The sequence below is a fragment of the Physeter macrocephalus genome, chromosome 18, assembly GCF_002837175.3.
Source record: "Physeter macrocephalus isolate SW-GA chromosome 18, ASM283717v5, whole genome shotgun sequence".
Taxonomy (NCBI): domain Eukaryota; kingdom Metazoa; phylum Chordata; class Mammalia; order Artiodactyla; family Physeteridae; genus Physeter; species Physeter macrocephalus.
In genome coordinates, this window is record NC_041231.1 from 98,572,848 (window position 1) to 98,588,393 (window position 15,546).

The following is a 15,546-nucleotide window of genomic DNA, read 5'->3' on the forward strand; positions in this document are numbered from 1 at the left end:
ATTTCCTTCTATACATTTTTCTGTTTACAGTTTTATTTTTGTTTGTTTTTTTATAAAACTCTGATTATACTACTTTTATAATGTTCTCATTAACCGTATGTGGTGGGCATTTTCTTATGGTTTGGAGTGTCCTTTGAAACCTGATTTTAATGGTATTATGATATTCCACCATTCAGGTGACATAATGTATTAAGCTTTCTCTTTTTTTCACATCGAAGTATATCCCATATGTACTGGACAGGGTGTTAGGCTGGAAAGGGAACCCCTTGACACCTGGCTTCTCCGTGTGACGAGGATTTAAGATGAACATTGATGCCATCGCCCTCATAATCATTGTCAACATCATCTTCCTGATGTTTGCAAAATCTGTTACAGAAAATCTGTTACAGAATTGAGTACGCTCAGGACCAATGGATCCGAGTTATGTGAGGGCAGCTTTCAGCCCAGTGCAGAGACAGAATTTTTTTTTTTTTTTTTTTTTTTTTTTTTTTTGCGGTACGCGGGCCTGTCGCTGTCGCGGCCTCTCCCGTCGCGGAGCACAGGCTCCGGACGCACAGGCCAGGCGACCATGGCCCACGGGCCCAGCCGCTCCGCGGCACGCGGGATCCACCCGGACCGGGGCACGAACCCGCGTCGCCTGCATCGGCAGGCGGAGTCTCAACCACTGCGCCACCAGGGAAGCCCGAGACAGAACTTTTGACAGTTGGTTCACAACTCAGCCATGGAGTGGCAACTCTCTGAGCCCATTGTCACTGTAGTTATTTAAGCAAAGGGTGAATGACCGTCTGCTGGGGACATTGCTGCTTTGGGTGGGAGGTAGGTCATAAAGGATCTCCAAGGAAGGAGCCTTCTCTGAGATACTTTCAGAAGGTCCTTCACGTGAGGCAGCGGAACGGAGCGGGAAGAGAGTGCCTCCTGGATCCAAGCGGTTCCAGTGCCAGCTCTGCTACTTCCTTGTTGAATAACATTGGCACCTTCAGCATCCTCCTCTGTATGGTAAAGTGGGTCTGACTGCCTTGTCAGGGAGACACGCGACACTTACAGGGAGGAGCTGGACTGGCGCTTTGCCCATAACAGGTTCTCAGTAAAGGAACCTGTCCTCTTAGGAGTGTCCCTGTCACCGTGTGTGAATTTCAGGTGTTGATGGGAATATGTTCTCAACGAAAGACTGAGATTTATGTCGCTTTCTGTCTGCCAGGTACTATGCTGGGCTCTTTAGATTTATTCTCAGATATGATGCTGTCTGGGGTTTCCTTCCATTATTTTCTTTTGGAAGTGAAACCGACTTTCACAGGCATTCTCTTGGTTGGTTTTCAAGACTGGTTCAGTAGATGAGCTGTGACGGGTATCGTGGCCCCTCTGACACCACTTCTGCGTGAGAATCACATCTGTTCCCAACGCATGTGCTTCATCTGGGAGGAAATGCATTTAAAAGGATCTGCATTCGATGTACAGGAAATAGCCAGCTAAAGCAAGCTGGACGCAAGCTAGTTCCTTGGGTAAAACCGCTAGTCACACACATTCACACAATTTACCCAGCTGGCTGAATGTCCAGAATTGTCAAACCAGGGTAAGGCGTTCCCACCAGAGCACCTCCTGCTTTCACTAAGAGAAAAATTCTTGCTAAGACTCCTCGGCCTCTGGTTCCCTGTAGCTTTCAGGAAAGCCTTTGTTTAAACAAAGGAACCAGCCCGCTGGTATCTGGGTGAACACATGCTTCCTACTGAGATGGAAATGATCTGAATCAAAAGGAAGGTGGATTTCTTTCTTCTGTCTTTTTCTGTGTTCACATCCACCTGAAACAGCTAGTGACTTACTTGCGAAGGGTCACAGTGTAGATGTGGAAACACGTCTGCTTTTTGGGAAGTGTCTTTTGTCCAATGGAGGCATTATTTAAACCAAGTCCCGAGCAAGTGGGAAAGCGGGAGGATGAAGGAGGGGTTTTATTGGGTGGTGACTGGGGTTGGAGCTGGGGAGGGCACGGCATGGGGACACTAAGCATCACGTGGTAAGCCTCAGCATCCTCCTCTGTGGGCGGCGGGGGGCGGATCTCTTAAGTCCCTTCCAGCTGTGGCGTTCTCAGCACCTGCTGTCTTTTACTCTTCGGAGCACCTAGCTGGGTGGTATGAGTTCCATGGGCCTCTGGTTCCACCTGAGGTTTTCACAGCATCACAAACCATAAAAGTGAACTTCCTGTTCTTTTTGTTGTCATTAGAACCTAAGGACTGAATCGCAGCCTTAACTGCAGAAGGGTATGATTAGAGGAAAGGGAGATCACGTGCGTGTGTATACGTGTGCATATATGTGTGCATTGTGTAGTCACATGTGTCTGTGTGTATGTTTGCAAGTGCGTGGTTGCCATGTAGGTGAGTAGGTCTGTGTGTGTGAGTGTGTATGTTCCTGTATTGTGCGTATATAGAGAGGTGAAGGAGAGGGGTCCCAACCAGGCCCTAGTTTTCTGAAAGCCTGCTGAGTTGTGCTCTTCCTTCCTTAGAACTATTTCTCCTCGAAGGAAGTATAGCTTATCATTTCAGATTTTGCCCCTTGTTGCTCCCCAGAGGAAGAAACCAGTCATTGACGTATCCATCACAGGTTTCTCTGTCTGTTTGATTGACAGCCGTGGAGAAAGGCCATACTTGCCCAGCAAACCTTCTGGACTCTCACTGGAGAACCTCCTTAGACAGGAAGGGCTTCTGACCCAATAACCTACATAGTCCCTCTTGTGACAGTTATCTCAGTGAAAGCACAAAACGTGGTAGATGCTAAAAATGCTGATTGAATTGCAGAATGGTGGGGCTTTTTTTCCCCCCATCTGCCTCTCAGAGGGAAGGCTGAAAACGACTGATAAAGCAGCAGTTCAGGTAGAAGGAACAGAGCTTGTGGGTGGCATAGCCTTTTGTGCAGTTGTCAGATACAGGGCTTGGGGTGGTAGGAAAAGATAGATGGGGCTTTTCTGAAAATACAGGTGGATAGACAGTCTCCTGCTGAAGGGTAATTGTCTATTTTTCTTTTCCTTAAATTTTTATAGGCATGTGACTATACAACAGGGGGAAAAAAAGCTTAAAAAAGTATCCATCCTACAGTGTACCACACTTTTTCTTTAATTACTCACAATAAAATGTCATATCTACCCCTTACGGAGCACTCACTGTGTGACAGGTACTGGGCTAAGAATTCTTGGTTTTGTTTTTAAAAAAAAAATTTATTTTATATCGGAGTATCGTTGATTAACAGTGTTGTGTTAGTTTCAGGTACAGCAGAGTAATTCAGTTGTACATAAACATGTATCTATTCTTTTTCAAATTCTTTTCCCGTTAGGTTATTACAGAATATTGAGCAGAGTTCCCTGTTGGGCTAAGAATTTTACATGCATAATCAGTCTTATTTTGAGATATTTAGGTTGTTTCCAGCTTTTTTCTATTATCGTGCTGAGATGAATATCTTTGCAAGTAACTTTTTGCCTGATTTGTGACATCCTGTTTAGAGTGAATTCTTCTAAACACAATTACTGAGCGTGGAATTTAAAACAAGCACTCTTAAAACACATTGCAGCGTAGCTTTAGTGCCATGTCACGCTCCCACACAGAGGAGGGCGGCCCCTGCCTACTTCTTCCTAGACTTGGAAAATCAGCCCTTTGTTGAAGTAGAGGCATCAGCCAGCTGCATAAATAGAAGCCCCAGAAGTTAAGATAGACACCTGACCAAGTTTATTCCGGAGACTTAGAGAAAAAGACAGCAGCTCTTTTATTGCGTTTCCACGTGATGCAAATTAGAGGCATCGTATTGGAAAGAGAAAACACAGACCTTTGTTCTCACAGAGTTGGGATGTTTGCAGGAGGGCTCTGGGGTCGTCTTGGTTTATGGCAGCTTCTGGCTGTCCTCTGCTCTTCTCTGCCGCTCTTAACTTCCTCTGCTTTCCACACATAAGTTAGCTGTGTCTCAGAACGAGATGGGATGGGATCTTCCACGGAGAGATGCCTCAGTGTCACCGGGGCTGTGCTTGAGATCTGAGCCCCGGGTGGCCCTGTCCCTCTGGGAATTTGTCCGCTGATCCTGCTTCCTCGGCCTCCCTGCCAGGCCTCCCTGTAGCGTTCCCTGAGGCTTGGTTGTCACTCTTCAAAAGCAGGGCTACGGGGACAGATGGGAGGGTATATATTCAGAAACAAATCTATGTATACAAAGAAACCAGAGGGTCCCACCGGCCTTGGGTTTTCCAGCGGAAGTGGTGTTTTCTCCATCCAGACCAAGTTTAAAGGCGTGGGTTCAGTTCCATGCAAGCCAACAGGTATGTATTAAGTTCCTTCTGTGTGCCTGCTGTTGACCCAGACAGGAAAGCAAACAGACAGACCAAGGCCTGCTCACATGGTGCTCAGAGCTTCCAGCGCGGGGAAGAGAAACACCGAAGGAGTGATTGCAGCCCCGCAGCTGGGACGTGCGCATTGTCCGGGAGCAGAGAGTCGGGAGGGGACAGAGAGTGATGGGGCAGGAGGCGGGAGGGGCTGGCTCCCCTCAGGGGGCCAGAGAAGCGTCCTCTGACGTTTGAGTAGAGATTTTTAGGAAGCGAGACTGGTGACTCTGGGGACATTCACAGGTTGGATGCTCCGGGTGGAGGGAAAGCCGGCACAAAGGGGTTCGAGCGAGTTTGACGTGTTCTGTGATGGGGGAGGCCAGGGGACCATGAAGGGGTGAGCAGGGGTAGAGTCAGGGGCGGGAGGCACCGAGGACGCTCAGGAAGCCACAGCAAGGACTCAGACTCTGTGTTAGATGTACTGCAAAGCCACCGGAGTGTTGGTAGCAGGATGACGATGTGACCTGATGTTCTGCTTCCCACGGCTGGCTCTGGCTCTGGTTTAGCAGGAGACAGGGGCGGGAAGAAAGGAGAGCAGCAGCTCCTGCCACAGTCCGGGGGGCAGGAGATGGTGGCAGAGTGGGGTGTGAGGAGTGGTACCCAGGAGCACACAGGGTAGGGAGGTCAGCCATCGTTTGCCTTCACTCCATTCCTTGGAGTAGGGCTCTGAAAGCTCTCCCTCCCCCAGGGAAGAGCAGGAACTTCTAAAACAGTCTGTTCCTCATTGAAATCGTGCTCTCCAAGCCTCCATCACATCCATCTCTTTTTGGAAAGACGCTTTCCTCTCAAATGGGCACGAATCTTTCTTTCCAAGTTTTCTTCCACAGGAAATGCAGTAGAAGTCCAACATGGCAGCCCACACTTGGGCCAGAGCCATCTGTTTCTTTCCGTCCATGCCAAGCCTTCTGCTGGATGGGAACTTAAGAAAAAACCTCGCAAAACCAGGAACCACCTGCCAGAGCTCTGCAACTATACAATCCAGCCAGGAAGCACTGGACAGACAATCGTCAGGATGCATTTTGAATGTCCCACCAGCTTCAGCACCTGTTGGACTTCCTTCTAGGGCTTTGCGTTATTGATAAGTTTAGTAAAAAGGGCTGAGAAACATTTCCCAGTATACCAGGAAGGCGCTCACTAGACCAGGGCTCAGGAGACCTTACTTTTCCTTCTAGCTCTACTAGATGTGTGCCTGCAAGCATCATCCTTGCTAGGTCTGTTGCTTAATCTTTTTTTTTTTTTTTTTTTTTGGTTATGTTGGGTCTTCGTTGCAGCGAGCTGGGGCTGCTCTTCGTTGCGGTACGTGGGCTTCTCACTGTGGTGGCTTCTCTTCTTGCGGACCATGGGCTCAAGTGCACAGGCTACAGTAGTTGCATCACGCGGGCTTGGTAGTTGTGGCTTGTGGGCTCCAGAGAGCAGGCTCAGTAGTTGTGGCGCACGGGCTTAGTTGCTCCGTGGCATGTGGGGTCTTCCCGGACCAGGGTGCCAACCCGTGTCTCCGGCACCGGCAGGCGGATTCTTAACCACTGTGCCACCGGGGAAGTCCCCTGTTGCTTAATCTTGAACGTGAGCCCTAGACAGCTTGGTTTCTAAGATGCCTTTCAGCTTTAACATCTTACAGTTCCAAGGAAGAGTTGAATAAGAAATAAGGAAAAAAAAAAAAAGAAAAGAAATAAGGAGCAGCAGTGACTGATGAAACCAATACTCTGGGCTTCTAGAGAGAAATTCCAAGTGGTGGTCTGGGTTTGAATTTAGGGCAGACTTCTCTGTGCCACTTTTTATGGCCTCCACATTCATAATTTTCAAGATGTCAGGGGCTGCATGACTTGCCTTGTTCTGTTAAAGGAAAGGATGAACAAACTGAAGGCTGGAATACAAACATAAAACTTCTCCCATGCCAGGGGAATCATCCAGAGGGCTGCACGTTCTGCGGCAGACTCTAGTTTGATCAGCTGTGTGTCAGTCGGACTGTGCGTCTGGGTTGGACTTTTGCATCTCAGGAGAGAAATTAACAAGGGAGGGACAATTACCCACCCGAGAGATGACTGTTTACTGCAATTCCAGCGTTCATTTTTTGGAAGGCGCGTTCCGTATTTTGTTATGATTTATAGTCTTGCCTGTCCCCCGCAGTGGCTTTGGTTTAGACTTTAGAGTGGGGGAGTGGCTGGCTTCTAACAATGACAGCCTTAGTCCAGGTGTGGGGTGGAAGCCAGGTCAAGTAAGTCTGATTGATGCCTTTCTCTCTCCTTACCTACAAGTTAACCCATCCTCCCAGGCTCGGGCATTCACCCAAGGCATTCCCCTTTAGAAAGTCCCTTTCTCTTCTCACTTTGTTTTTGTTTCCTCAGTACACCTGCTGCATATTGTGGTGTAATTCATCTGTACGTTGATGAACGTGGTCCATGTCTTCCCAAATGCAGTCTTACTAAAATGAGCGTGTGTGATCCCCGCTGAGGGTGGATTCGACTCTTTCAGCTTCATCACTTCCCAGCAGGTTCCCAGTCCAGACATGCATTATTGTTTCAGTGATGACGTGGCAGCTGATGGCGTTATTCATGCTGTGGTTGAAAGAACCCCGTGTCCCAGCGATTCTTTACTGCTGCCTTTTTGAGAAGCTGTCCCTGGGCTGAGGGCTTTGTTGCTGTTTTGAGCTGACATTGTTCCGGGTCTTTGTCTGACAGGCTGCTTGACGCAAGAAGAAGCCCTTCACGCTAAGTGACGCCATCTGTACTAGCGGCACCGTTGCATTGGTAACAGCACTGGTACTTCGTGTCTTTAGGTTTGTCCCCTGGCTTTGCTCTTGGAGCTGACTTAAATCAACTGGACCATTGAGCAGTTGTCAGGTTGTTTTGGAAGTTATTTCTAGACTCAGCCATTGGCAGTAAGTAAAGCACGGAGTACCAGAGTACGCCAGAGTGCAGGAGAACCTAGCACGTGCTTCTTATTGAGCACACTGCCCTTCAGCATGCCATGTTTATAGTTGGTGCTCTATAAATAAGTTGACTGAGTTAATCTTGTCCTTTGGTTAGACGATAATCGTGCCTGGGAGATGATAATGATGATGATGCCGTAGTTGGAGAAGCCAGTGGCCGTGTCTGAGCTAGTTTCTTCCCTGAGCCCCATTCATCCTACCAGCAAAGCCTAGCTGCTCTCTTTGCTCTATGTACGTCTCAGATCTGTCCACTTCTCTGTCCCTGTCTCCACCACCCTAGTATCCATCACTGCTATGTTGCTTAGATAACGCAAGTAAAATTCCTATCACAGAGGCTGGCACATACTGAGTGCTAAATAATGGACAGATATAAGTGTTTGCTGTGAATAAGTGAAGAAAGTGTAATACATCTACTAACAGCTTTCAGAGACTCCCGGCCCCTTAGGATAGAAATCAGACGTCCTTCCGAGGCCGACGGCTCTAGCCCCTGCCCAGCTCTCCCACCTCACCCGGCGACACTTTCCCTTGTGGTGGCGTGCCAGCCATACTGACTTTCTGCCATTTTTTGGACCTGCCAAGCTTCCGCCCACCCCAGGGCCATCATGTGTGCTATCCCCTCCACTCAGACTGCTTGGTTTCTCCTCTCTTGCTTTTTCTCATCCTTAAGATTTTAGCTTAAGCGTCACTTCGTGGAGGCCTTCCCTGGTGACACCATCGACAGCAAGTTCCCTCCTGTTATGCCCTGTCACCGACTCCATTTGAGTCCTTCCGAGCCCTTCCACGACCTGAAATGATGTCTCTCTCTGTTTACTTGTTTATTGGCTGTCTCCCCAACTAGATTCTAAATTCCAGGCGGGCTGGGACCATGTGTGCCTGGCACATGGTTGATGCTAAAAAAACATGGTCCATGTTTGTTGAATGAATGAGTAGAAAACTGAACACTAATCATAATAAACGGACAGATAATAACGCTAATGACCGGGTAGGCGAGTGGCTATCGTGTGCCAAGCGCTAAGCTGCGTGCTTTGCGTTCATTATCTCATTTAGCCCTCTCCATGGTCCAAAACAGATCTTCGTGAGCCATCACACAAGTCAGCTTTTGCCCAGATATTGAAGCCAGACCCACACAGGTTCCGGTCTATTACTTGATGCCCTGCAGAGGTGAAGCCAGATCCTCACCACCCCCCGTCCGCCCTGGTCCAGGACTTGGACAGATGCCTCACCCTGAGGAAACATGAGGGTAGGAAGGCATCCCAGGTCTGTAGCTACCTTCGGGGCTGCACCATGCCCAGCAGCATCCACGTGCTGAGAGCCGTGTTTGGTGTTCTGAGCTTGGGTGGCCAAGACAAGGTGGGGAGGGGGGAGGGGGTGACTCAATCATACTGCGTTCATTTCAGGAGAGAGAACGCCCTCCCTCAGAGGGGATGTCGGTGTTGAAGGGGCTCAGTGGACGGAAGGGCAGGGCAGACTGGCTGGCAAAGAAAGGTCATGTTTCCTGTGATCAGGCATGTTCTAGAATGATCTCATGAGGAGATTTGTATGTTCAAGTTCTGGAAAAGGTGGAGGAGGGGAGGGCACTGACTTTTAAGAGGACATGAGAAAGGGACGGTGTCTGGGTCCAGCCTCTGAGGAATATTCTATGTGTTCTCACCGAGGTGGGTGACGGCGCCGGGGGGTGACCTGGATCCAGGCAGTGAAGAGTGAGTCCTTGCAGCAGGCGGCTGGGCTCATTCCCTGCCGCTAGGTGTTCTGGGACACCCTTGCCTTCAGGGTTGACTTCAGTTCCCTGCTTTGACGCCTGCAGCTGCTGGTCACCCGCAGGAACAGCAGGCAGCCTTCTGTTCCTAACCACGAGCTGGGGTGACAGTGGCCTTCACTCTGACTTACAGCCTCTTCTGACTAACGCCATATTCATGGCACTCTAGGGCCTCTCCCTCCCCCCCCCTTTTTTTTTTTTTCATTGAAGTATAGTTGACTTACAATATTATGTTAGTTTCAGGTGTACAGCAAAGTGATTCAGTTATATATATGTGTGTGTGTGTGTGTGCATTTTTAAAAATTCTTTTCCGTTGTAGGTTATTGTAAGAGACTGAATATGGTTCCCTGTGCTCTACAGTAAATCCTTGCTGTTTATTTTATACATAGTGGTGTGTATCTGTTAATCCCAAGCTCTTAATTTATCCCTCCCCCCTCCCTTTCCCCTTGGGTTACCATAGCTTATTTTCTTGTCTTCGTTTTCTATGACTGTGAGTCTGTTTCAGTTTTGTAAACAATCTCCCTCGTCTTGTTTAAAATTAAAATCGCTTTCTGTTAACGAATCTGTCTTTTACCTTAGACTGAATATCCTGACTCCTGCCATTAGCTGGAGGGAAGCCCTTTAGAAGTCCAGACCCACGGTAGTGACACCTGACACTTATCAGGCGCTTCCTGTGTGCCAGGCACTGTGCAGAAGCTCTTTCTCTGACCACCCAGTGATGTGAGTCCTGTTTATCAGTCTCCACTTACAGCTGGAGCTGTGGAGGCCCAGGGGGATCCTGCGAGGGGCCCAAGGTCATGCATGTAGCAAGTGGTGGTGCCAGAAGTTGCCCTCAGACTCACTCTCTCCGACTCTGTGCTGGGCAGTGTGTCCGGCCAGAGACGGCCCTGACGACCCTGAGCCACCACATACACCACCTGCCCCATTTCAGACCCAGGAGCTCGGCCCTTCGGCCTCTCCAGCCTTTGCTGACTAGTTTTGTTTAGTTGGTTGGATGTGCGGTAGGGCTGGGTGACTCTGGCGCTCTCCAAATTCTTAAGCACTGATACCTGTGTCACGCGATCTGGCCCTCCATCCTGTGTGACCGCACTGCCATCTCCAGTCATTTCCAAACATGCACATCTTTTCTCCCCATCCAGATGGCAAGATGCTAATGAACAGGGGCCGCGCTTTGTTTTTCTCCTGTGGTCTCCCCAGAGCACGTGGCCTATCAGTGGGTGCTTAGAAGTGGTTTAATGACACTTAGCCTGACTGGGGGACAGAGTAACCTCCTCTTAAGTGGCAGCCTTCTACAGGTGGATAAAACTTGCATGGGACTGGTATTAACAAGCCCTTCTCTGTATAACAAACGTGGTTTGCTTTGGCAACTGTAAAGCAGAGGAAAAACATCACCTGTAAACTCCAGAACCTGATTTCTGTGATGGTTTTAGGGGCTTAGCCATCTCATGCGTTTTCTGTTGGCCTCTTTACAGCGAACATCTTTGTGCTGTATAATTCCCGAAGGCATTGCTGCTCTCTGTAATCTGTTCAAGAGACGGAACCAAATTGAACTATGAGATTGAACCCTGTTCGCTCAGCAGAGTCTTGGGGGCTGCTCTGCCAGGTTGTTTGTTTGCTTTTGCTGTGGGTTGGTTCACACACGTGCTAGTTTGAGGGAAGCACAGGCTGCTTGACGTGCCAGCCAGTGGTAGCTGGTGTGGCCCTGGTGGGAGGGGGCAATGCATGCTTCAGAGCAGTGCTTCCTCCCCCTCCCAATTTGGCCAAAGAATGCTCAGACATTCTTTTCATGTTTCCTCACCCTTGGCTTACTTTAGATGAGGAGAATAAAGAGCTAAATTCCAGCCATGTGGGAGCTCCCTGCCCTTCTGGACTGAATGCCCCTGTGGGTACCTTCGATTAGAAAAAGATTGTATTCGTTTTTCTTGGACCAGACCTCTTCTTTTGATTACCTTGGCTGAGGAATGCATGCTTGTTCCTCTTCATCGTCCTTTGCCGACTCTGCCTGGGCTCACGTACCGTGGTGGCAGGACAGAGTGGAGGCCAGTAACAGCTAAACAGTCCCTAGCAGTTGGTGACCTGCTCACCACGCTGCCTCTCCCCAGACAGATTTGTGAGACTGGAAGTTCACCTCTGCTCCTTTCTCCTGCTGCCTGAGAGAGTGTGAAAGGGTCAGGGCACTGTGGGCAAATGCTCCACCAATTCGTGTGGCCAGCAACCTTACAAGAGAAAGCGAATGCCAGGTGACAGCAGAACATAGTCTCAGGTGCAGACCTTCTGGGGGACGTGATGGCCAAGGCTAACTTGGTGACAGAGCAAGGGGGGCCATCAGCCAGGGTGTACTCAGTGCTCTGGTACAACTTCTTTCCCGTTCAGATTTCCCTGGGCTTCTTGCGTGTACAGTGGGTGGCACCGAGACTGCCTGGGAGACTGAACGGTGCTGAGCAAACAGCGTGCGTGCTTGTTGTCATAGCAACCCTGTCACATCCCTCAGATGCTACACTCTCTGAAGCAGACAGGAACCCAGGGGCTCCTCAGATGAGGATTTGGTGATGGCCTTGCTCAGAGGAGCCCCCTTCACCCCTTCACTGCTGCAACTTTCATGCTTCAAAGAAGGGAGGCAGAGATGCTGAGAGGATGCAGGGCCCTGGACTGTGTGAGCCCAGAAGGGGAGGCCAGATGAGGGGGTAGAAAGCAGACCCATTCTCACTGATTCTGTAGCAAAAGGCTGATTCTCTCACACAAGGGTGAGCAAGCACCTCTGGGATAAGACTAACAGGAGGTGGGGAGGGGGCAGTTGTTAAAAATATTTAATAACTGATCACCAATCAGATGTGACACTGGCTCTACTTCCACATGGGTTCACACTGGCTGAATGTCAGTTCTGCTAAAATAATAGTCAACCTGTATGTGTTTTAGTTTGCTGGGGGTGCCGTAACAAAGTACCATGGACCAGGTGGCTTCAACAACAAAATTTATTTCCTCGCGTTCGGGAGGCTAGAAGTCTGAGATCAAGGTGTTGGCAGGGTTGGTTTCTTCTGAGGCCTCTCCCTGGGCTTGTAGACGGCCGCCTTTTCCCTGTGTCTTCACGTGGTCTTCCTTCTATACACGTCTGTGTCCTAATCTCTCCTTCTTATAAGGACACCAGTCGTACTGGATTAGGGCCCACCCTCGTGACTTCCTTTGCCTTAATGACCTCTTGAAAGACCCTCTCTCCAAGTGCAGTCACATTCTGAGGTACTGGGGGTACGGACTTCAACATATGAATTTCCAGGGACGCAATTTAGCCCCTGGCACTTATTAAGGGCTCAGAGGTAGTAATGGCCCTCACGGCCCTTCCGGTGTCCTGGAACTGTGCTCAGCACTCTGCATGGGCCAACTCCTCTAATCCCTGCAGTAGCTCTAAGGTAGCTACGAATATTCCTCCCATTTTACAGATGAGGAGACAGAGGCACAAAGAACTTGAGAAAGCAGCAGAGCCAGAACTGGGCATCCTGGTTCCAAAGCCCATGCGCTGAGCCTGTGTACGCAGCCTCGGAAGCAAAGGCTTAGCCCAGGTCTCTCACCGGAGACCGTGCTAGTGTCAGGTGAGGAGACGTCTAATCTCAATTTGTTGAGAGAAGAAAATGCCCGTGTGCTCTTTTACCCGCAGGCCTGGTTCCTGTCACAGGCTGGGAGGACAGGCCTTCATCTTGGGGGCCAACCGCTGACCTCCGTGTGGGGGGCAGGATGTCTCCCAGGTGACGCTCTGTCCCTGCATCTGAGGAGAACAGGCTGCCCGTTGCAGCTGGATAAGAACGGACAGCTGGAATCTCTCTGGGTCCTCCCCTCGTAGTGGAGGAGGCTGGCCGACAGCCAGAGGTTTGACTCCTTCAGGGCCTGGAGCCGCTGTTTTCACAGCTGGAGTCTCTGACTTAAGGTGTCCCCTTGCCTGGAACCTTCCTTCTGTTGTTCCTCCTCCCTTCTGGCAGTGCTGGGGGACAAGGACAGTGGCCGACAGGGCTACACGTGAACTTGGCTCTTGGTAGGGCCCTGGCTCTTCCTGAGCTTGAGGCTTTATCATACACCTGGCTACGAGGCCCTGGTTACTTTGAAAGCATTTCCCACTGTCTCCTTGAGGTTAAACTGCTTCGCTGTGTGAGTAATGACGTGCCCTCCGCTGCCCAGACAGCGTAAGGGGTGGGGTTAGGGGTAGATAAGGTTTTGGGTTTCAGCGTCAGGGTTGCCAGCTGTGTCTTTTTCTCCCACCCCCCTCTCCCTCCCTCACTCTTTCCCTTCTCTTTTTCATCTTTCATCCAAACTGGTCAGACCTCCGTCGGTCTATCCTGGGAGTCCCCTGATACGAATTCTGAGCTTTCACATTGTGCCCTGCTTTTCTGCTGCCAGCATACTCAGTGACTAGCAACCTCCTTTCCACCTTCATTGTTACTGTCAGAATTTACCAGCCACTAGGTAGATGCTCCCTTCTGAAGAGGTCAGATAATCTACGCAAATGCAGCGTGAGCCAGCTGCGGTGTTAAAGCCAGGCCCTGGGCTTCCAGAAAACTGAGTCCAGAGCAGGCCACCCTATCTCAACTGATGGCATCTCTCCAGAGGGCCAAGGAAAACAGTTCAAATCTCTTAGGGCTTGGGGTTTTATTTCCCCGTGCTACCTGCCTTTCTGACGTCATTTACCTCAGTTGGCCTTGGACGTTCACCCTGCCTTCAGAATCCTGCCAGGCTTGAAATCTGTATCTTTTCAGAAATTCGGCGGATTCTGTTTCATTTCAGTTTCTTTCTTATCTGTCAAGTTCAAATACTGAAAGGATAGCGTGTGGTAAAGTCCCTTTTAAATTATTTCTTACCTATAAATCTACCCATCTTCCTAACCGTACGTGTACATAAAGATATAACTGGATCGCGGTCACCTAATTTAAGGATGGTTGCTTGATGGCTGGTGGTATTTAGAAGTTACATTTTGCTCTTTAGAGTTTTCTGAGTTAAGTAAAAAAGCAAAAAAAAGGATATGTGTCATTTCTCCAAAAGACAATAAAGTCACCCCCAAATAAATGAACATTTAAATAAACAAGTGTATCACCCCAACTGAGACGGCCATTGCACACCGATGGCCAGGAACACACTGAAAGTAGGGGGCCCAAGGCCTGTGCCAGCGCCACACCGTCTCCTGCTTATTAAATCTTTTGCTTGCTTGTAGCAGGATTTTATTTCCACCCACTGGCCTACTTTTCTCCAGGTCCTAAGTTGTTCACCTGAGCTCCTTTTCATGGCTGCTTTCTATTTTCTCCCTGCCAGGTCACATGGGGAGGTTCTCACAAGCAAATGTACATTTTTACTGGAGGAAAAAGTACCGGTAGAAAAAGTACTTTTTCCTCACAATTAACAGTGTTTTGTTTTGTTTTGTTTTAAAGTGAAATGTGCCCCTTATCAAACTTCTACTTCAAACCATAGGGAGGAACCAGGGGAAGCTTTGGCCTGGCTGCCTGCTGCCCGAGATAAGGTGCATGCTGTATTGTGCAGAAAATGTAATTAGGCACCAGAAGACAATCAACCCTGGGTCCTGCGGAGGAGGAAAGGAAATTAACCTCTGCCTGCCACAGCTGGGGCCCAAGGTCAGGTTCAATTGTGTTCTGACCAGGCAGCTATTTCCTGAGCTGGAGAGCGAATGTGTCCGTTCATAAACATTCTCCACATGGAGACAAACAGTCCCGTGACAGGCCCCGGGCCACTCTCCCTTCTGCAGTGTCGCGTAGGGAAGGGCACGCTTCTCACATACCTTCACCAGATCACAGGTTTTCCTGGGAGCAAAGGCAAGTGCTCCCATACTCTGGGAGCTGACCCAAGAGAAGAGATTCTTTGAACTTCTGCTCTTTGTTTGGGCAATCTCGGAAAGTCAGTTGGAAGGGTGTGACGAGGGGAGGGGGTCGGGTCGGAGTCACCCTATTTATTTCATCACCAGCTACGTTAAACAAAGGGTTTGTGTTCGAAGTTCTCTCCTGATGAAATTCAGTGACTCAGGAAAAGCCATCTGACTAAATCCGTTTGCAACAGTTTATTCTCTGAGCCCCATTTGATCGTGATTTCCCCCCAAATTAATTTCCCCCCAATTTTCCACTTTCATTTCACTACATAGAACATCATGGCTACACAGAAGGTGTTTATACACAAACCCAGTCTCTGCTTTGAAGAAGGTTTTGATGCTAAGATAAGCCATTTGAACTTGGCCATCTTGGACAGTTTTCTTGGCCATTGTAACGGGGTGTTTCAAAAGCACTCCAAAGAGACAAGACAAAGGGCTTTTTTTTTTTTTTAATTAATTAGTTTATTTTTGGCTGCATTGTGTCTTCATTGCTGCCCGCGGGCTTTCTCTAGTTGCGGCGAGCGGGGGCTACTCTTCGTTGCGGTGCGCGGGCTTCTCATTGCAGTGGCTTCTCTTGTTGTGGAGCACGGGCTCTAGGCACACAGGCTTCAGTAGTTGTGGCACGTGGGTTCAGTAGTTGTGGCTCACGGGCTTCATTG

At 49.3% G+C, this 15,546-nt stretch overlaps 1 protein-coding gene across 2 annotated transcripts in view; it reads left to right on the forward strand.

Moving 5' to 3' along the window:
* Positions 1-15,546, forward strand: part of GFOD1 (Gfo/Idh/MocA-like oxidoreductase domain containing 1) — an 80,392-nt gene that overhangs the window by 52,346 nt on the left and 12,500 nt on the right. The window contains exon 5 of one of the 2 annotated variants that reach the window (XR_003676890.2): positions 8,325-8,340. The exons of the other annotated variant lie outside the window; for it this stretch is intronic. The gene's annotated coding sequence lies outside the window, so the exon portion shown is untranslated. Of the gene's footprint in view, positions 1-8,324; positions 8,341-15,546 lie in introns of those variants that run through there. 2 annotated transcript variants of the gene reach the window in all.